The sequence below is a fragment of the Neopsephotus bourkii genome, unplaced genomic scaffold (assembly GCF_033783945.1).
Source record: "Neopsephotus bourkii isolate Nb327-2 ecotype Australia unplaced genomic scaffold, CSIRO-AGI_Nbou_v1 NB_54, whole genome shotgun sequence".
Classification (NCBI taxonomy): domain Eukaryota; kingdom Metazoa; phylum Chordata; class Aves; order Psittaciformes; family Psittacidae; genus Neopsephotus; species Neopsephotus bourkii.
Window position 1 is genome coordinate 103,558 of NW_026900571.1, and position 22,933 is coordinate 126,490.

The window sequence follows — 22,933 nt, forward strand, 5'->3', positions numbered from 1 at the left end:
GCCTTTATAAAAGAAAAGTAGAGAACATGAAAACTTCTTATTTGGGGTATGTGGCAAGCCTACTGTGAGGCCTTTTAGAAGGGATGAGATGGTGGATGTGGAGATTGTTATTACATGAACTAAACCAAGGAGGCAGGAAGCTCCCATCAATTGCTTTGTCATAGAGTACTTGAACTGAGTTTCCACCTCATCCTGTCTTTTCTACCAAAGAAGAAAAATGGGGATCCTTTAAAGTGGTAATTTGGAAAAAAAATTAAGCAAAGTCTGTGTAAGCAAGCACTGGAGAAGAGCTGCTTCTTTCTGGCTTGGCGTGGCTATTTTGCAATGCATGGGCTTCTACAGTGTGGGAAGGATCAGTACGCCCTGCTGAACAGGACACAGTCCTGGACAAAAATCCAGCCTGGAGTCAGAAAAAGAAAACCAGTTTAGAAATAAAGTGTACCCCCTGGTCTCAATAGAGCAGTCATTCAGCAGTTTGCCATGGGGGTTTTCTAGTGCTCATTTTGAGTAATTACAAAAGTAATTACAAAAGTAACTGCATAGACTGGTAGTTCTAGCCACCAGCCAAAATCTCCTGCTCCCCATATAAATGTAGGCTTTTCCCAATATATGGATGTTTTGCTTTTCACAGTTATGTACTGAAAGCAGAAACAGTCTTGCTCAAGGTTGGTGGGAATAGTTACATTCCTGAAGAGGTCAGGAAATGACCTACACTGGCATGTCCAAACAGCAAAGTATCCTTGCTTCTCTTGTGCTCAGTGCAGGGCAGTAGGTGGGTGAAACCCATTGACCTCAGGGGAAAAGCCCTGAGTAAGGGCTAGGCCAGGTCAGGAGCTCATATTTGGGAAAGAGATGTTTAAGTGACATCTGTAGGAGGCACTGGAGTGTTTCCAGTTCACCATTACTGCATTTACCATTGCTTTCTAGTGCATGTGATGGTGTCTTATACTATGGTGCCTGGTATGTGGGCTATCACCCCTATTCACCCTGAATAAAATGGCATTACTGCATTTTTGTCCTTTTCTGTACAGAAATTGTATTGTCAGTACTTTCCTTCCTACTGTGTAAGGAGGGAGGAGGGAAGATCTTTTCTTAGATATAAAAGATTTGAAAAAGAAAAGCCAGCATAAAAGAAAATTATATATATTACGTTTTTCCTTCTTGGACTCGAGTTTATCTAAAAGCAGCTCAAGCTTCCCTTCTCCTTCAGAGACCAGGTCCTGTTCTCCAGCATCCCAAAGTACTGCCGGTACAGTGCTTGGGTGCACAAGGGTCTGTAATGATATTTGCTTTCTTCTAGCCTATGAAATGTGAAAACTTGTAGAACTGAGAAGGCTGAAAGAAGGAAACTAGGGCATGACTGCTGCTGCTGGGTATGCCTGTGAACAAGGCCTCTGGCTGTTTGCTGCCTTACTTATTGTATCTGGCAGCACTCAGACAACTTTGCCTTGATATTGCACTCCTGAGATTAACAGATGCTGTGTGAATGCTCTGTGCAAGCTTAAACCACCACACCGTATGGTGCATGACAGCGTTTAGCACTTAAGGGCTACTTACCTTGCTTCTGAGGTACTTTTAAATTGGTACATTGATTTTTTGAGTTTTGGTGCTGTGCCTGTTTTTAAAAACCACCCAATGTGGAATCCATTGAATAGATAAGCTGGAATCTGTTTGCAGTTGATGGAAGGAGTTAGTGAAAAGGACTGGGTTTTCTTCCTTTCATTACCAAGCTCTTTCAGATAAGGCAATGTCACCTTAAAAGTAAATAACAAAATTAGATATTTTAAAAGAAGAACTTCGTAAAGTCTTGAGAAGGGCTCATTTTCTTTCCTTTCAATTAATCCTGTGACAAAAGTCATCTATTTTGATGCAAGCTGCCTGGAGAAAAGGCACACGTGCAAGCTCAAGCTCAGTCACTTCTCTCATGCGTGCATGTGCAAACTTCCAGGTACACTGGGAGGTCACAGACAGAAACAGATTGTTATGACAGTATACGAGTAAAGGGTTTGGTCATAGAACTTTTCATTTTTGATTTCCATGTGACATCATCCATGGTTTCGGGAACTAGTTTAGTGGCTTGTTTAAAGGACTTCAGTAAAGAACTCACAATGGTAACATTAATTCAGATAATTCACTGCCTCTTTCTGCAGAACAAATGGACTCAATGGATTTTTATTTCAGCTCAAGCTCTTTTTAAAGTCTGATCAAATAGTTTGGGAATGTCGAGTTCTACATATGTCGTGTTGGTTGTGACCAATTAGAAATATATAATGCTGTTTCTGTTCTTATTTTGGGTGAACTTACTGTTAAGCCAAGGACAGGCTTGTAGGTCTCTGAACGTCTTGCTGCCAAGCACATATTAATTTGTAGCTTTCTCACATCACCATGACCATGGAAAAACAGGCTAAACCTACCCTATAAAACTCATTCACTGTCATTGTTATGTGAAGAAGTGCTCTACTGGAGATGCAACTTCAGTGTCCTTCTTAACTTGGCTTCTTTTCCTTCTGCAAACCAGGGTAAGTTCTACTGCTAAGAGCATTACTTATAGCTGTGTCTACACCAGGGCTAGTTGCTGCACTATAGCTCTCCATATAACCAGGTATCCTATATCCAGAAAAGGGCAGCAACAAAAGCTATCGGAAGTGATAGAAGAAGTGCACAGAGTGCCTGAAGGCACCTTTAAGAGAATTGTCAGGTTTGGAAATCCAGAATTACAAGTTGAATATAAGTTATTATGTTTAAGATATATAGAAGACTAATGCTATGTGGCTCTAAGCAGTTAATTTTTTGATTAAGACATGCTTTGGAGCTTTCACAGAGATTGGAAACATATTTTCTTGTGTTGGTTTTAAGCCTGCTGCTTGATAACCTATTGATTTCTGCCTATTTCCTCTGTGCTGAGGAAAACAGAATAATCATCTCCTGTTTGTTTTCCCTGTGTGTTATATGATTTAATAGATCTTCATTGCATTTCCTGTACTGTCTTGGTGTCTCTTTAAGTTCAACTATTGGCTTCAGGAATAAATAAAAACTCTGAATATAGTCACAGATGCATGCACTGAGGGAACATTTTCTTCTTTAAATAATTTCTGATGTTTCATTTAGCCTCTCCACAGCAATGTGTTGACATTTTCCCAGTAACACCATCACCTCTCAGTGGTAATGGCTACTTCAGAACCTGTTACAGGTACAGTTAGCTCTCTGGTACACAACTTCTAATGTACCACTACCAAATGTAACATGACAAAGTTCCATTATCAAAACCCTTGTACCTATACCAGTTCTGAAAAAAGTAACGTAGAATTCCATTGTAAAGTATGGCTTTCTTTTCTTACTTTTAATTGGCAATATGCCATAACTCTCATTATCCATTTTGACTTAGCTACTACAAGCTGCAATTTGCCTCCTTGGGCAAGCATACAGTACTGCAGTTCATAAATGCTTGAATATATCATGTCTTCTTTTATTTTGCTGTATTATTATTAGAACTATGTGAACATTTAAGGGCGTACTATGCCTATTCCTTTTTTTTTCCTCTCTGATTTTTCCCCCCTGCCAATTTTTTGAGATTTTTCTGTAAGCAGTTTAATAGATACATTTGAGAAGCTCACGATCTTCATTAAGTAATTCTCGGTCTGCATTTCGTTGCAACTTTGTGAATAAAGATAGGATTTAGAATGTGTTAATTATACAAACTACCCAGTCAAGCTACAGATTGGCACATAATTTAGGACCCACTCAAGCACAATAGATTGCTAAGTGTATAATTTATGGTGTTGAATTGTTTAATGCAGCCTTAGCTATGAAGAAAAAACAGAGTTTAAATTCCTTTCTGACAAAGGAACATGCACCTGAGAGATATACTATCTTTAGACTAGGACAATTTGAATGTTTAAAAAAGGAATCTCATAGGGCATGGCTGTGTTGCTGAACTCACGGCTCCCTTCAAAGGTGCAATAATGCAAATATGCATCATTTTGGTGGGGAAAAAATACCAGCTTGTAGTTGTCATCAAAAATTTAATACCTTTCTCTCCAGCCTTCTTCCACCTTGCTGTTCGGTTGCCATTTCTCATTTAGGGCTCTCAGTTTGAGCCCTAAAAAAAAAAAAAATTAGGATGAATATAGAAAGGGACTGCTTATATGTGCTTCTGCAGAGGCAAAAGGGGTCACTAGTCTGATGAGCTGGCCGAATAGCTCTGTCACTGAGCTGGGTGTTGCACGCTTCACTGCTGGCAGGTTGATGTGTGTGTGCCATTTAGCCTGCATGTGCAAGAGCTCCCCAGGCTTTGTTGCAAAAGTTATTGAAATGACCTTGCAAGTAGCCAATTACTTCTATTTAAATACTTGCTAATGGCCAGACAACAAGCGTAGTGCAAAGGAAAGCTAAATTTTCAAATGCTGTTTTGGCAATAATTAGACTTAGGGCTTGTAAGCAATGTTCTGCTATTACAGTTTGCCTGAAAACTCTAACATTTTTCCCCTGACAAAGGTGGTATTGAATGTAGGGTTGTCATGGCAGAGCTGCAGTTGTATTCATTGACAGCATGCCTGGGGGTAAGAGACTTGCATATATACAAGGTGTAGAAAATACTTAATTTACTTGTTAAATCAGTTTCCTATGCTGTTTCTCATTAGCAAAAGTCTTTGCCAGCTGCAACTGCAGATCCTGCTAAAGCTTCATGGAAACTATTTCCTTTTGCTCCTGTTTTTTTGCAGGTTGAATGTTAGCTCTTTGTGTGTTTGGGGAATTTTGGGTAAAGATATCTGGAAGCGAAAGGAGCTGCTGTCTCCTGAACTGCCTCAGTGAGCAGAACAGAGCCAAGGCATGCAGGGAGAGCAATGTGCTAGTCTTTTAGGTGTGCAAAAAAGCCCAATGATGCTTTGCCTGTATATGCCTAATACCAGCCCTGGGAGAAATAAGCAAGTCATTCTATAAATAGGCCTTACCACCCTCCATCATTACATGTACAGGACAACCAGGTGATAAGTCTCAGTCAGCATGGGTTTATGAAAGGTGGGTTCTGCTTGCCTAGCCTGATCTATGACAAGGTGACCTGCTTAATGGATGAGGAAAAGGCAATGGATGTTGTATGTGTAGACTTTAGTAAACCCTTTGACACTGATTCCCACAGCATTCTCCTGCAGAAACCGGCTGCTCACTGTTTGGATGGGTGTACTCTTCACTGAGTTAAAAACTGGCTGAATAGCTGGGCCCAAAGAGTTGTGGTGAATGGAGGTAAATCCAGCTGGCAGCCAGGCACAAGTGATGTTCCCAAGAGCTCAGTATTTGGGCCAGTTTTGTTTAATATCTTTACCAATGATCTGGATGAAGGGATTGAGTGCATCCTCAGCAACTTTGCAGACAGCACCATCCCTGGAGGTGTGTAAAAGACATGTAGATGTGCTGCTTAGGGACATGGTTTAGTGGTGGACTTGGCAGGGCTGCATTAACAATTAGACTCAATGATCTTAAATAGCTTTTCCAACCTAAATGATTCTACGATTTGAACATTTCTAGTGACAGTGCTACAGATGCAGTTGCAGAGGTTGGAAAAAGATTTTTTGTTAAAACCCATAAGGTTAGATTTCTGTTCAAGTTATTCTTCTAGGAAAATTTAAATATAACTAACCCTATTAAGTGCTTTCCTTTGTCTTTTATTTACAGTTAACCGTCTGTTAACATGATCTCAGAGAAAGTTTTACAGCTGTCAGTGTTTCTGCAAATGTTATAAAATAAAAAAGACAACATTTCAAAATATTAAGATACATATCTTCTTGATTAAAACGGACTTCAATTTTAATTTAAATGTGATTAGATTCAATTATATTTCAATTGAGCTTCATTAACTCAAGTAATTAAAATTTTATTACACAAATTAATATTTTGTACAGATTGCTTAATGACTGAAAGGCAAACATCCCATTGCAAGGTGATAAGAATTCAATCATCCCAGTGTGTTGAAAAAGTTCTTCAAGTAGAGGTATAGATGCTAGGTCAGGCCTAGCAGTAACGTACTGTGCTGACGTAGAGTTCACAAGTGCCTTGCTTTGGTATGTTGTCTCATTATTCAGCTTTTTTTCTTGGCATCTCTGCCCGTGCTGTAAGTATGTTCTGCAACATAAGAGTAGTTTGCAGGTCCTACTCCATTCCCTCCGAACAGAGATGTTCTTCTGAAAGGGAGGTGATGGAGTGGCTATGGATGAAAGGAATGAGAAGAAAAAGCATATGCAGGCTATGTGTGCAGTGGCAATAAGTAAGGGCAAAGGAGGCTAGAAGAGGGAAGAGTGCACATTGAGGAAGAGAAGAAATGGACATCTCCCAAGGGGAAAAGAAAGAGGCTGCAAGGGATGCCCATGTCCCATGGAGAGCCTGAGATACTTAACGTAGCCCTCTCAAATAGACCAGTGGCAGATTTTTCCCCTCTGCATGTGTGGGGTCATTTCAGGAACAGTCCTTGTAGGGTCTAAAGGAAGCTATAGACAGCTGTGCTCTGCCCAGGAGGTGAAAATCACAACGTGAAGTAAGGACCCCAAGGATGAGAATGGTAACCAGCAAACATGGGGGATTCCTCAGGGTTCCTGTTTTTGACAGGTCTAGCTACAGCATGAGGGAATGTGTTATTCCAGGGAAATTTAATGATTTTAGCAGTTTGCTTACAAGGGACCTGGATTTTTTAATTTCTCTGCACAGTAATTGCAGGTTTCCTGGGATGCCATAGATAAATCAGATGTGCTTTGATAAGGTGTTTAAGATGTCTTTCTTTTACAACAGTGTGATCTTTGTTTCATTGCAAACATTGCTCTTTCTCATAACAGTTAGGAGCCTTTTCGGGTAGTTTGTGTATAATTTCACCCAAGTGTTTGAGAGCCAAACTGCTAAGTCTGCTCTATTTCCTCTGAGAGGTTTCTTTTGGAGAGTGGAACTGCTTTTGTTTTCAGTGGGTTAAGAAAGGTGGGGAAAGGTACATGTCAACAGGTATGTACCCCATGGACACATAATCCTATCTAAAATATATGTTTGTGTATATAAGATAATGCAACATGTATATATTAATGCATATTTGGAGTGTGGTATAATTTTTGTTCTCATTCATATGCTTTTGTAGTGGGTAGGATCCGTTTAGGGTAGATACAATCAAAGAATTGGCCCAGCCTGTACTTCATGTTGTTGTCAGACCTGTGTCTTTTAGGCAACTCTGACAAATGTTCAAGACTAGCTTTGAAATTCAGGGAAATTTATTATGGTAGATTGCTTTTGGTGCTTTCACTTTTAGGTCGCAATAAACCTCAGAAGCATGTCCCTGAACACCAGTGAACACTTTTTTTGTTAAAGAAAGGGTGCCTGAGTCCTGGCACAGATTGTCTGGAGAGGTTTCAGAGTCTCTGTCCTTTGAGATACTCAAAGGCCATCTGCATATGGTCTTGGGCAACCAGCTCTAGGTGGCCCTGCTTGAGCAGGGGGTTAGATCAGATGACCTCCAGAGGCCCTCAGAACCTCAGCCATTCTGTGGTTCTATGATTCTGCTCCAAAGTGGAGCTGGTTTGTGCCTGTTCATGTTTAGCAAGACTTAAAGAGCTTCCCCTTCTTTTTAAGCACATCTGCCTTTCCCATAAAAAGCAGTAATTAAAGGAATGAAAATTGTTTTCTAGGAATATATGAACCCTCAAGATACTCAAGTCTGTTGATACATCTTCAGTGCTGTTGCTGCCTGGATTTGATTTGCTCAGGCCCAATGGCAGGCCTTCTAATATGAGGATTATTCATGTGGAAGTTGCTGCTGCTTTCCATCTAGCAGAGATGTGCCAGGCAATTCCTAGGGCTTGGTGTAAGCTTCTTTTTACTAACCTCTTGATTATCTTAGAAAGGCACGTCCTGTATCTGATCTAGCTCATCCATCCACTTGGATAATTCACAAAGTTGAATTTTCTGAATTGAAAAGGAATGCAAAGCACCCAGAATACATTGGCACTGCACAGCATGGAGGAAAGAGCTCCAATACGACAGGAAACCAATCCATCTGGTGCTTTTCATCTTGGTCTGCAAATAATCTGCATGGTTTCATTACCAGTGCCTGTTCCTATGAACCTGTGATCCTCAAATCCTTACCCTGTCAGTGCAATTTTGTCCCTTTGAGTTCTGTATATAAATTTATGAGTTGCAAAGGAACTGGGAATGTCCCAGTGCAGGGCAATTTACTACGTATGCTAAGTGTATTAGCTCTTTCCTTGTCCTAGCACCAGGAGGAAAGAAGGGATCTCTGCAGTAGAAACTGGAAGGGCTGGGAGATGACCTTACGCTCTGGTTGAAAAGTCTCTCTGCTGGCAGCAGTATGTGCATCTCAGGTCCAAGTCCCCTGCTCCTGGGGCTGCCATCCTTTTTTCCTTCTCACCCCACTGCTCTACTGTCTTCCCTCTGGCTTGGGAACACACAGCACTGGGGCTCCTGCAGCTCAGTAGGTGTATGAGTTAGGGAAGATCCCTCTTTCCATGCATGCATATCGCATCTTGAGGTGTAAACCAATGAGCAGTGCAATCCTGTTGCAGATAGAGCAAAATCTCTGCTTTCTCTGGATATAAGAAAAAGGAAATGATGACAGGCTGGCAGCATTTGCCATAGAGTGGTCTTGATCAGCCTGTGGTTTGCAGTCCATGGCTGATTCATGAAAAGTAGGGAGGTGATAGGAGACATTGATAGCAACAAAACATCCTACCCTCTGGCGATGGCAATGGGAACATAATTTTCCTGACTGGCAGTGCCCAACTGAAAGTGTGCAGCTAATAACAAAAAGAGATACAAGGACAGTGGTTTCTCTTCCCCCACAATTGTAGGTTGTCCTTTGATTGATCCTGCAGAAAATAGCTGATGTGAAGCATAAACGTGTTTTGAAAACATACTGGCTGTGGCCAGCTGATACATGTAAGCAGGCATTACTGTTTGATGGTTTAAAATAGGATTTAGTTAAAACAGGGTAGCTACTGCTCTTGACTTTGTGGTCACAGCTCCAGGTGGCTGGCTGTTCTGGGGAAGACATTCCCTGCTACTCTTAGAGGTGCTGCTTTCAGCAGTGCTTGTAGAAATCCGGTTGCCTCTGTGTGGTATCTAGTCAGCGTATGTTTGAATGAGAGCACAAATCTTCTGGCAGGTGTGCTGTGCAATTGCAATTAAGGGACTAGGGACCACAGGGAGAGTTGGGGCTGGAAAGGGCTTCTTCCCCCGGGTCAGCACCGGAGCTGCTCTGCAGCTGAAAAAATGCAAGGGTAAATCCAAGTCGGACAGTACTGAGAGGGATTCTGGTTTCCAGGGGGGTTTCTGACCAAACCCCAGAATATTTCTATTTGGCAAGAAAAGGAAGAAGAGGTCTGTGAGTGTGTCCTCTGTACTGAATGGTGGAGCAGTTAAGGAACTTTTCCAGTACTCCTGTCAGTACTTTACCAGGGAGGAGGCAGTTGGGAAGCCCTCAGCCTCTCCTCTTGAAGTTGTTTCACTTTGGATAAACAATTAACGTTTACTAGAAGAGGGACTGGTGCTCAGGAAGTCTATCTCTCAAAAGAAGACCCGCCAGACTACTGATTCATGCACACACGTGTGCTCTCTCAATGAATAGTTAATGTCTTATTAAGAGTGGACCAGATCCAAGGGGATGATTCAGATCTCCTCCTTGGATCCAATACTTGGCTTTCACCTAATATGCTTTTTGTTTCATCAAAAATGTCATTGTTTTTACATAACTCCTTCTTCTTCTCCTCATCTAAATGCCCTTCTTTGTTTCAGCTGATTTTTGTTTTGCTACTTGCCCAGACCCTGTCCTCTCCTTTGCTCCTTGACCCTGAGAGTAGATCTGTGGCCGCATTATGTTTGAGATCAGCTGAATCTGTGGAAGGGCTGAAGGAAGGTTTTCTTCTGAATCAAGCTGGGGAGGGCTGTGGTGTTCCCACCTCCACATCATCTTCCCAAGCACACAGCACATACCGACCTTTGCCTGCTCTATGTGCCTTTGACGGGCCAGTGAATGCTTGGCACTTCCCAGCAACCTGCTTTGGAAATTTGAAGTGTAAGGGTGCATTCAACCTTCAACAGACCCATTTTCAGCACTGCCCACCTCTTGCCTCTCATGGGATGCTTTTGAAGCCCAGGATGGCAGTTCTCTAGAGGGAAATTACAAGTGCAGCCAGCACGCATGGGCAGTGGGTCATGCTGCATTGCATCACAGGCGGAGAAACCCTGAAGGAAATCCCAAAACAAGAACAAATAAATCACCTTTAATCTGTGGAATATAACCCCAGCCTAAACCTGAACCTAACCTGAACTCCACATGCAAACCACCAGTGATTTCCAACTGCTTTTCACAACTGTGTGCTGTAACTCTGACTGTGATGTTTCAACCTGGGGTTTTGTGTTGAGGTTGTAGATACATTACTCTGCCCACACAGTGACATCAATATGCATACTGTTGCATAACATATCCTGATATCTGGGGGTGGAGGCAGATGCAGAAAGTGGAAGTAGGGGTGGAACAGCTGAAGGAGATGAGACTGCGCTGGCTGTTGGCCTCACTGGTTGGATCAGTCACAACCTGGAGGAGAGTTAATGGCCACCCTGTGATTGACAGTAGGATCAGTGGGTAAGTGGCTCTTACAGGGCTGGTCACTAATTCAGATGCATCCATAAACATTGTTTGTTAACCCTCTGCTTTCCTTCATTCCTTCTGTCTCTCAGCCAAATGTCCCCTAGAGCCAGCCTCTCTATCCCTGAAGACGTCTCTTGTATGTTTTACCTCCAAGTGATGATGGGAGAGCTGAGTAAAACAATTGTAAAAACACCCACGGTAACTGGCTCCTTGTCTAACCAAGCCCCGTCTGTTGCAGACCCCAGTGATCACATTGATATCCAAGAGCCATTAAACTGTTCCATATGGAAAACTTTGCCATGTACTTAACCTTGCCCACAACAAAGCCTAGTGAAGAAGCTGTGATGTTAGGAAAATACAATACAAATCAAGACAACAGTTAACATATTGGGAGAACATGTAAGCAGTCTGCCAGTTGTAAATTGTGAATTCCAGTTGCCCACCATGAAGTGGGAAAGAGGAACGTGAGTAATGCCAGCACCAATGGTCACATCTCAGACCATTTGCACCAACCACTTTACTTCATCTTGGTAAAAGGGGGTTCATGTTATCTGCTGGTTTTTGTGTGGAGCAAGTTGATTTTTGCTATTCAAAATAATGTAAGGCTGTACATTTCTTACCTAATTTTACAGACTCACGGTGCTTGCTGCCTCCTGTGTATGGCTCGCAAATTGACCTCAGGTCTAGACTTCTGCTTTTTTTTTAGAGCACAGTAGTTGTGCACAAGTATTAACATGCTTTCTCAGTATTGTTCTGTCTGCCCTTGCCAGTGTTAGCTCTATTTCTTGACTCCCTGAATAAACCCCCTCTTACAGGAAAATCTGTAAAATGCCCTACTACAGTTTCCACTGTTGCATATGATTCTCTTTTATTTGAGCTAACTTAGGCAATGCAAAATAAATTCAGGTTGTGTTATCCAAACCAGTTTATGCTAAGTTTTGCCAAAGTAAGGAGAGAAAATGAATGATGCAATTACATTGAGATTTAGTGCTAGGTTAAAGGGCAGGATCTCACAGGAAATGCAGTAAGAAGGAAAAGTCATTCCACTTTTGAAAACTCTAGCCAATGTTCCCTTCAAAACTTGCTGTTTGCCATTTCCCTTCTGTTTTGCCAATGCTTTTATTAGTTACTTTGTAAAGGTGCCAAAGACACCAAAGAATCTGTGAAGTCTTATTACAAGTGTGCGTAAGTGTCTCCTAGGTGTGATGGTTGTGCAGACACTATTCCGTAAGAAAATCCAAACAATTCCACCTCAAAATCTACTTCAGGATGGGGAAATTACAGTTTAGTAGCCCTGCTACTAAGGAAAATGATGTATCAGCGAGAGCTCCCTTGTCAGAGAAGCAATGGTCACTCTAAGAGGCATGTATAAAATGACCTGACTGAAACAAACTGATGTTTTCCTCATGTAAACCTACGCTGGCCTTTGTTTGGTCTGTGCAATACACAGCCCACCTGTGGTTTTTGCACATCTGGTCCTTGCCATTGCTTGGCTGACTTGGAAGTGTATTGGGAGTGGAGATGCACAGGCTGCCTCTGACCACAGCACGCCTCTGTGTGTGACACAGCTGGGAGTTTAGATGTTGGGTTGAAACCCAGGTCCCTTTTGAGTGGTGGGGTTGGCTGTTGAGCCTGAAGCTTCCACCCAATTTAACTCACAAAGCATCTCTGCCTCTGCCAGAACCCTGCTGCCTTTTTTGTGTCTTTACAGAAGTCTTGTCCTCTCTTTTCCTAATAATATCATCTCCCCATGGAGCCTGCCAGATCCAGGCAAACTGAAACGATTATGCCACCAGCAGGGTATAAAATTCCTGTTTTGCTTTTTTGCTGTTTATTTTAAACGTCCAGTGGGGGAAACATTCTGGGAAGCTGGTGTTTTACACGCACAGGCCAAACTCAAGCCTTCCCTTTCAGTAATTGAAATGCAATTAGAAAGATACAGCTGTGACTCATCTGGGCTCTCCTCTGTGGATCTATGAACCAGAGGGTTGAGAAGGAGTCTGCTCTGCACCAGGTTACAGGACTGTGGTGGATATGTAATTTACAGCTGCTTTCAGGGTGCTTCCTAGTCTTTTCTTAACTTATAGGCTTCTCAGGTAGCAGATATTTTGGGATTTTTCTGCAGAAAGTTGACAGAATTTTTCTTCATTTTCTTTCTGCTCTTAAGAGACTTTTTTCTATTTTTCCACCTCTGAGCCACCCTTTGCATTTCTTTCCCATTGTAACTGTCACACTTTAACTCCCAAATTTTTTAATCTTTGTTAATGACTATATTTTTATTAACTCATGGGACACGTTCCATGAGTACTTTCCTTTTCCTTCTGAACGTGTGCTAACTTGGTTTCAAACGACTGTGTTCACCATGCCAAGGAACTCCGAAGAGGATTTTCCCTGTGTTTCATGACAACCGTGAGCAGGCAAATCAAAATCCTAGGTTTGAAGCAAATCTCACACCTCTTAGAGGAAAAGATTCTCAGTTGACAGACTTCCTTTGAAGAATGGAAACACCACAGACGTTTCACCAACTGCGCTTTCCCTGGCAGATGAAGGAAATTCTGGTCACTGCTGTGGTTCTTATTCTTCGTGGATGCACTTCTACAGTCAGCAGGGGTAGTTCAGAGGTCTGCACATGACCCACGCCGACTGTGGTACGAGCAGCTCTTGTAGAGCCAAAGGACAGTGACAGACATCGCTGCCTGAGTGCTTGTGCTCCAGCTCAGCAATGCTGCAAAGCAGATGGGAGAGCACTGTGGCAAATCATGTCCTTTTTGCCTCAGTAAGGTTAATGGAAAGTGACTACGCTCTTTTACAAAAACTTTTTCATCTGGAAGTTTTGGTTTTATATATTTTTATTCTGCGGTATTTAAAACAGACATCTAGAACAATTTGAGGCATTGTAGATTTCACAGCCAGCAATACATCAGCAATTCTTGCTCATGTACCTGCTTCTGCATTAATGCAATCTGCTAAGCTGGAGATATTCCCCCATCTCAACAAGCAGTGAGCAGTGGGGAGCAGAGCCTCTGGCTCTGGTTCAACCAAGAGAAGGCTGAAGTTCCACTGTCTGGAAGAGCAAAAGAACAACAGGGTTGCTGCTTATTCTTTCCTTCCATGAGAAGGAGTCTTCTCCTCTGTTGAAATAATACTGGACAGAGGTCCTGTTTCTGCAAATTCAGGAGCAAGCCAAGAGACTGGGACCTCTTCTGTCAACTGCAGCCAAGATGATTGCAATGTAGGCTGGAAAAGACCTAAAGGGAATATTTGTTTCTTTAAAAGAGGTTGTTACACACTTCAAAATAGAACAGGTCTTCCCATAATGAGAGAGAGAAGGGCAAAAATTAACCCAGAAAGAAGGTTATAGCAATCGCTATTCAGACAAAGAGTGTCTGGTAAGTTGGGTTAGTACTTGAGTTACAAACCTGTTTGGGCTTTTTATTTTTAGAGACACACAGAGGGACTACTTTAAATGGGATTATGGCAATATTAATGATAAAATGGCAGAAATACTTAATCTCCACTTGACTTACCTCTTGTTGACATTGAGCTAGCACTCTAGGAAGAAGTGACTGAAATATAGTGGTCGAAGGAAGATTAAATGAACCAAAGGAAAAAATAACACTTTGCACTGAGAAGTGGATAGAGTACCAAGTGTGCCCTTTAAAAATGAAAGCAGAAACCCCACTCCTTTAAGAAAGAGCAAGAATATTTTGTTGTGTTTTTAATATGTGAACCGCAATAGTTTCTGAAATGATGTTTCAATTAGCTGTAATTTATTTTCTGCTGTTACGCACTTTCCTTTTCCACAGTTGTTGGGCTATATCCTATAATTGCATTCTAATGATATTTCAGCCTGGGTTTTGAGTCTGCAGCTCTTCTGCAGCTTCCCACCTGTGGTGAGAATGACACTGCAACGCCATGGAGCATGTTCTGATTGATCTCTGAGATCCTTTCTGAATGAGTTAATTTGGTCTTGAGAAGGCTATTTGTGAGATAAAGTTAAGGGGAGCAGTTCTCCTCTATAAGATCTTTCTTGTCTTTTAAGGAAGACCTTTACAGCTGGTTTTCCCCTTGTTTCCTATCAACATTTTTTCATGGCGAAGTTAAACTGGGGTGCTGCCCATCACCTTCTCCTCTTAACTCTCATAAATGAGCAGGAACAGGCATTGCAGTTCCAGCTGGCCAGTAAATGGAGTGTGAAAAAAAAGCTTTACCTATTTTAAAACAGAACAGAGCTTTAGACTGCTGTACATAGAGAGATTATGGGCACTGAAACAGTAAAATAGCATATATCCTGTGTAGCAGATGGTGGAGGATTAATATTTCAGCCTTTTGCAATTTTTACTTCATTTTCCTCGAGTGTTTTATATAGCTCCATTGAGACACCTTAATTGCTATAGGATACCTTCTCCGCAAAGATTTCCAAGAGCATTGCCAGTTTGCAATACAGGGAAAGACAACACTTGAGCAAAAGCTACATCCTTAAAACAAAGCCCCTCTTTCCATTTAAGAGTCTGAGTGTGCTCTGGTAGAGGAACAAAGTTGGGGAATGGTGAGACAGTTTTGAAATTATACAGTTTGGGCATGAGTAACGCTGCAGTCCCTGTCAGGTATCTGTTAGTATCAACTGAAAATACTTGTTGGTTCAAATCGCATGGAGAAGCTCCAGTTCAGCAAGAGGAAAGGTGGAGGACAGCAAGGGAAATGGGAGGAGTAGCTGTGCTCAGTTCTGAATTTATTAGATAGAATATACTAGTAACTCCAGACTGATACTTCCAGCCCCGGCTGACAAATCACTGGTAGGCTTGCGATAATACCACACCTGCCCCAGCTGCAACTAAATAAGCATTCAAGGATGCAAACTTGGGTTTTGGGAACCCTCAGATGCTCCTGGAATAGAAAAAGGGACCTCTTTTCAATGGGTGGTTGAGCAGAGTTTTTCTTCTCCTGTTAAGAAGGCACTATAAGAATTTGGCATGCAGATCTTTTACTTGAGGATTATACAGAGGATATAGTTTTGGCCATTCAAATCCTGTTGTGATCACTATGAAACTTTGGGCAGGCCCTGTATGAAAGTGGAACAAACTGGAGCTTTTCTGTCAGAAAACAAAACAAAACAAAAAACAAACAAACATAGAAAAACCCACAACCCAAGCCAAACCAAAAAGAAACAAACAACCTAACAAACCAGAAAAAAACCCTAACCAACCAGAAAAAAAACCCAACCTAGAAATACCCCCTCAAAATCCAGCAATTCCATCCTCTTGTCCTCATTTGTCTGTTTGCTCTTAATCCCTGAGAGAAACCTCTTTAATACAATCAGAAACTCAGTCCACCTCTACGGTGAGTGACTGTTTAGTCATGGTGTGTTGAAAGGACTTAAGAGGAAAGAGAGGAGGTTCCGTGCATGTCTGTGCAAAAAGAAACTGTAATCTGGAGACTGATGCTAATAATCACAGTAAAAAACTCCAATTGAAACTCCACCATCCTTTCAAAGGTTCATTAGCTGTAAAGTGGAGCTGCACATCTAACTTTCCATCTGGAGTGAGTACACTGCTGCAGCATGTGCATTGTGAGGGGAGATAGAAGCCTACAGCATAAAAAGATCAAAACCTCAGTTAAACCTGCAAAACATGCAATCTCGTGAAACATATAGCTCATTAAATAGCAACATCCCAGCAGATTATCATTTCAGCTTGAAGTCTGTTAGTAGTCACACTGTCTTTTATATCCCTGGCTACCCTAAAATCTGTTAGAATCACAAATCAGTATTATTCATCTTAATGCAGATTCTCCAATTCTTTTACCCTGGGTCAGACTCAATTTTTCTGTAGGGTTTTTGTTTTGTTTTGGTTTTTTTTTTTTTTTTTATTAGAATACAAGTGCATTATTTGCTCATTGTTTCTTTACAGTCCTCCTCAATGTGTTTCTGTTGTATTGCTTATGGTTCTGGTTTTACAGGAGATTATGTTCTCCCTTCCCCTCCCTCCCAGGTGTGTACTTGCTCAAGGGGCTGGTGTGTGAGAGCATGGCTTTTCTATCTACAGTGCTGAAGCTTGTGCAGATAGAACCTTTGCTGTAAAACCAACCCCACAGTATTCAGCACAAGTGTGCTGTTTCCTCCTCTCAGGCCATGATATAAATGTGGACTTTCATATGTTACAACTGGAAACATTTGGGAGTTTCAGTAGGATATTTTTTTATGAAGCTACATGTCCCAGGCAGATGACACTGCTGCTGCACAGGGAACCTTCCTTCCCTTCCATTTCCCCTTTTTGCTTCTAATCCATGTGTGAAGGCCAGGCAAGGTTGTTTCCTGGCATAATCTTGAACATTAAGAAAGATGCCTGATTAATGCATGTGCACACGCAGCCCTCCACAGAGATGTGCCTGGTTAACGTTAATGCTGCTGTCAGTAATGAGCTTTCCGGAGGACAGGATGCTCAGCTATTCACAGAAGCACAGCACAGGCCATGCCTGAGGACATCCTTGTGGCATTCAGCCCTAAGGCAGGCATGCAAATGGAGTCTGCCTTGCTTTCTATCCTGTCATTTTTTAGTAGAAGCTGAGCAAAGTATCATTCATGGGTGTGGACGTTTTGCTTGCTAGTGCACTTGTTTTGGCAGCTGGGAAGACATGTATGCTTGCTCCCATCATAGGTAGCACTCAGGGAGTGTAAGCAGATGCATGATTATGGACTACATGAGGATGCTGGAACAGAGTACATGACCTCTGTGGGGTAACTCCTACAATGTCATGTAAGAGCCTAAATTCAGGCATCTAATGCTAGCTGAGATGTTCCAGAATATCTGAGACATCTGCACACAGCTGGCAGCAATGATACAGGGACTAAAGGAGGTCTGTGTCATGCTGGAGGCCAGGGTCTCCTACACTTGAGTGTCTGAAGGCACGAGAAGCCAAACAGCTGAGTTGCACCCTTAATCTGGGAGGCTACAATGAAAATCCAATTCGGTGCTTTGCAAGTTGTTTTTGGAGATAATCAGTGTTTGTCAATGGGAACACAATTCAGCCTGAATCAGGCATTATTTAGAATATTTGGTTGCCTTGCTGCCTTCTGTTGTGGAAAGAAACATTTCTTCTATGTAGTTATGAGACCCATCAAGCTATGAGGCAATATTTGAGCCCACCTCGCAGGCCATGAAGGCTACCTTAATGCCTCAGTAACAAGCTAAATGTGGCAAAGGCTTCCTGCAACACCCTGTTTTGAAATAATAGTAATAATAAAAATAATAATAATAATAAGGGCTTCTGTATTGCTGATTTGCAGAAGGACTGTGTTCCCAGGTTGTTTAAAGGATGTGGCTCGTCTTGTCCCCTCAGGCCTTTTGGTGTTCACTGGGGAAGATGGATGGTCCTGATTCTCTCTTGGTCACGTCGAGAGCTGAGCAAACACACAAAGTCGATAGCCTATTTCAGGCGGTTTCTTGCTTTTGGATTGACACCACTGCTCGCAGCCTCTCCTGTTTTCTGTTTCTCAACCCTTTTCCACTCCCTTTCTCCATAAATATGACAAGGGGCATTGCATTATACAATTTTCTACACTCTTACAGTGGAAACATCTGTAGCCTGAGTGGTCCTGCAGAAATGTCACTTGGAGGAATTGTTCTTCGTTTTATGAGAGACCTCTCTTTCAAGCCCTCAGAGGGGGCTTGACACTAGTTCTTTGTTGTTTTTCAGGGATTTTGCAGAAGAATGTTGTGTCTGATTTTGTGGATTGTCAAAATGAAGCCAGATGGCAGTGGATTAAGTGTAATGCTGTTTTGTTGCTCTTGGGTTCACAACTGCGCTTCCCCTTGAGCAAGGGAGCCCCCCCTGTGCAGCAGCCCCAGCCCAATGTTCACCATCCACCCACCCCATGGGCTCTCAGAAATGCTGCCCTGGAAGGGAAAGAAACAAAGCTTTATTTTGGTGAGGACTGCTAATTGGAAACTGCTTACTAGACATCTTTATGCCCAGATTATTCACCAAGAGCCTGTTTGCTGTGCTCTTCTTCTGATAAAATATGGGTATTTTGCAATTGCAGTAATCAGTTTCCTTGCTGAAATGAAGTTGCTGGGTGAGCAGCTGAGTCAGTGAAGCCTGGTTTCTTACAGATTTATGTCTGGTATCTGGATTTCCTGATGTTTAGGAAGGCATGAGTTCATTTGAAGTGTTTCCCACGAGGCATTCAAGTATTTCAAGCCTTTTGTTGATTCTTCAGTGTCTAATAAGGGATGTATTTATGCCTCAACCTTCCTCTCAGTGTGAATGCTTATTGAGGTTTCTTTCCTTTACCATTCTGCCTTATTTTCTTTATGCATATGGACACATAATATCTTTGAGATTGTTATCCTTTGTCAAAGCTACGGTGCTGGAAATAGTCACTGGGCTCTGAAGGGAGTGACACAGAGGGAGACAGGCAGGCACAGACAAAGTTGTTATTGCCTCAACTTCATTTTCCTTGGAAATTGGGTTAAGGACAAATTAGGGAGACGGTGAATTTTAAGTTGTGATGCTGAATGTTTTCTAGTTTCTTAATTAAAAGTAGACAGGCAGACAAATTTCCTCTGTAAATGATTGTTCTTCTCTGTACCCTCTCTCCTTGCTGTGCACACCTTTTTCATTCCAGGGTAGCTTTTGACAGTTCAGATTACTGAGTGCTGTCCTGTCAGTCACCCACAGTCTGTTGAGGGCTCTGCAAGCTCTGGTCTTTGTGCTCAGCACCACCAGATCAGTGTAATTGCCTTCAGCTTATGAAAATGCCAGCAAAAGATGCTGTGTATTTTTCCTTCCAGACTGCAGCATCATTTCAGCCATAAGCTTAATACTTTCCATTGAATTTATTCCTCCATGATCTTTCATTGCAATTTCAGTTTAAACCAGCAAATTTTATTTGGTAATGAACCTGCACTTCTTCATGTAGACCAGCAAAGGGCTGTTCTGAGTTTGTCATCAAGTCCTTGGGCCTGGAAAGCATTCTGACAAAAACCTGCTGTCTTGATAACAGAGGAGAAACCGCAAGCCAGCTCAGTGTTGCTGTTTTGCTGTGCTCTGCCCTGTTCTTCCTTAGGATGGCTTCTCAGCTGCTCAGCAACTGGTTTGAAGGTCAGCTGAATTTCACAACTCTTGAGGGCTTTTTAGCCTTCTTCAGCAAGTCACCATCACCTATGTTTGTTGAGAGTCAGCCTTTCCAGCAGAACCTCCATGTCATACACAAAGCCCTGTACAGATCTGTGTAATGAATTATTCTGGATTTTCTTGTGCAGACCTGATCTCTTGATCTTAGCTGCTTAGCTTGGAAATTCTCTGATGTGCAGACTGCCTCCTTGGCTTGCACAGCGCAGTCTACCCTGACAGCATTTAACAACAGAAACAGGGGGAGAAGGAGGGGCTGGAATTAGGGTAATGTTTGCTTCTATATTACATGTTGTTATATTGTAGAATGCAGATAGCCTTAAGCTAGTCACTGTCTCCAAAACGTAGCATGTCATGACAATTTTATAGTGACCAGCTATTATCAAGATGCTCAGAAAGACTGGGGTTTCCTAATCTGTTCAGTGACTTTAGAGATAATTTTTTCCTGATTCTTAAGGAGATACCCTGGTGATGTAAAAGGAAATGTTTCAAAGAGTTTGAACGCTAGTACTCAGCTTCTAACCTCTACTTTCCACCTTCTGCCTTGGTGGTCCAGCGGGGGCGGCCCAACATCAATTCCGGGTGTACTTTCATCTTCCTTGTACTACACTGCACAGTCCGGAAGGTATAAATTAGATATACTCAAATATTCCACTAATGTGCTTAATCTATTTCAAGCAGAAAATTCACGAGCTTTATGTTAAGCAGAAGTAAGCTTGGATGTGCTTTTGTTTTTGTTTATTCTCAGAAGTATTTTTCATTTATAGTGTGAGCTTCTCCCCCTCAGATTCTTCTCCTGTTTTTCTTTACTGTATCCTGTTGTAATATTCCCTTTGGAAGGTCTTTTAGACAGTATTTTTTTACAAATTCTAAAAACTTCCTTCCTGGCATTTGCATTCTCTCTTCAGATGTCAAAATCAAAGATAATGGTCCATTGCTGGTGTCTCGGGAAGGGAGGGGTAGGCAAGGGATTTTGCAGTCTCCACACACTCGGCAAGTCAATGTACTTTACGTGCGGTGTGAGGGACTTAGTGTGTACCAACAGTAGTTCACTGTTAGCCAGTACAAGGAGGAGACATTGAAATTCAAAGCGAGAGTTTTGAAAATTGTCGGTATTTTCTGACCCATTTCCCCACATACAAAGTGAACAGATACCCCAAGGAACTTTGTGAACATGGTGCAAATCTAAATACGAATGGCAATTTTGTCCATGGGGCATGAATATAGACTTGTTTTGTCAGTGGCAGGAATGTGTCTCAGGGATGCTCTGAACAACTGCTTCAGCCTGAAGCCTTTGACAGATAGTAGTAACCCTATTCATATATGCTTACTAAGTACCTCATATAGTGTTAACTCTCAGCACCAGTTCCCCAGCAAAGCAACAAGAGGGGAGGTTGGTAGCATCAGCGCAGGCACATCAGCCTTTAACCTGTGGAGGTTTGGGTTCAACTCCTGCCGTCATATCATATACAGAAATAGTTCTGTTGCTTTGCTGTTCCATTCTCAGAATGTTTCAGCATATGTGGTCCACAGGGACCTAAAACTACAACAGCAAAATGTTATGTCAGTCATCAGTTGTGTGGTTGAAGTGCTTTTAAAAAGCTTCTGCTTCATATGCTTGGGTCATACCCTCATTTTCATCTTTTTAGCCGTTAAAGATGTTCAGTAGGGATTCTGCAGGTATGGTTACACTAGAAAAAGCACACAAAATATTCACCGAAGACATCAACAGGCACTGAAAGCTGAGTTCATGGTTTTGCAATGTTAAGTCTTATCTTCTCTACTTTGCTGAAGAGATCTCTGTGGTTTTGCTGCAGGCGATAGCACACTGAAAGGGGAAGTGCACTAAGACACTGGCCTCAAAACTACAAATCTCAATACAAGATTTGTAAGTCAGCTGAGTGGCCTTTCTTAATTTTTTTTAAACAGTTTTGATGGAGTTGCCACTTCTGAGGCATTTTATGGTATAATGCATAAAAAAATAAAAGCTTTCTCAAAGAGTTCTTATTTGAAATGGTACTTAAATATTCACATTGTGGACTGCAGACAAATTAATTCATAATAATAGAAATAAATGTTTCCATAACTCAATTTCATTCAACCTTTTGTTGAATTTTATATATATGTATGCATTGCGTATAATGTATTATGCTGTTATTTATTATTGTAATTTTTATGCTGTTATCTATTATTGTAATTTATTATTGTTTTTGAAAACATGCAGGTCTGAAATTTCCAGTGTGGAAAAAAAGTATAGTTAAACAAATAGCTCTGAAGCCAAAAACTCTGTTCTGCTTAGATTCATGAATCCTGTGAGCTCCAAGGGGAGACTTCCCTGCTGTTTGGACATTTAAGGTTTCTTTCCCATGCTAGGAATGGGAGCTCTGCAGTTCAATAAGACATTCTCGGTGAGAGTTTCCTCCTGGTCGAAATGCTATCAGTCTTTCATCTATACCTGAAAGCTTACCTGCTTTCACCAAACTAGCTTAATTGCTGTTGAAAGCCTTTTTCATCTGTCGGAAGTGGTTGAAATTATTCCTTGAGTCCACAAGCACACTTACATGAGCTGCTGGAAACTTAAAATGCATTTTCTGTGTTACAGAACAAGGGCAGAGGCCCATGAAAGGCCAGGGGCTTGCACTACATGAGGAAGGTCAGCAAACCAGCTGCTCCTCTATCCGCTGTTTTTAGACCTCTGGGTTTTTAAGTAGACCTCTTCAGGATGAAGTAGTACTTACTCATTTGAGCTTTAGGTTACAGCTCTGAGCTAAACGTCTTTGCTTATCTCCGTCTCCTGGTTCACAATAAGCGTTGATAAGAGGTTCTCTGTGTGTGAGTACAACATGTTATATGCTTCATTTGCCTATATGTAAATCTGTTGTGTGTTTCCTTACAACTTCTGTTTCTGATGGAATCTATGCATTGCTCTCTCATTTGGATAAATGAATTAGCAATTGGCACTCATAAGAGGTTGTGCTTAGGATGATGCTCTACTCTTTAGTGAAACAAAGAGAGGTTATTTGCAAGATGTGTATAATTCCCGGTTTGCTGAGCTTGCTGAGTCAGCAACACTGTGCTTTAAACTCCAAACAATGACATGTTCAGACTGAACTTGCTGGGCTGCTCGGGAAGCTGTGTGTTGGAAACATCTCACCTTCTTCAAGGGGA

The 22,933-nt window shown here is 41.8% G+C and overlaps 1 protein-coding gene across 3 annotated transcripts in view; it reads left to right on the top strand.

Moving 5' to 3' along the window:
• LNX1 (ligand of numb-protein X 1) overlaps positions 1-22,933 on the top strand; it is a 173,948-nt gene that overhangs the window by 58,980 nt on the left and 92,035 nt on the right. Inside the window, exon 1 of one of the 3 annotated variants that reach the window (XM_061352460.1) lies at positions 2,459-2,519. The exons of the other annotated variants lie outside the window; for them this stretch is intronic. The gene's annotated coding sequence lies outside the window, so the exon portion shown is untranslated. Of the gene's footprint in view, positions 1-2,458; positions 2,520-22,933 lie in introns of those variants that run through there. 3 annotated transcript variants of the gene reach the window in all.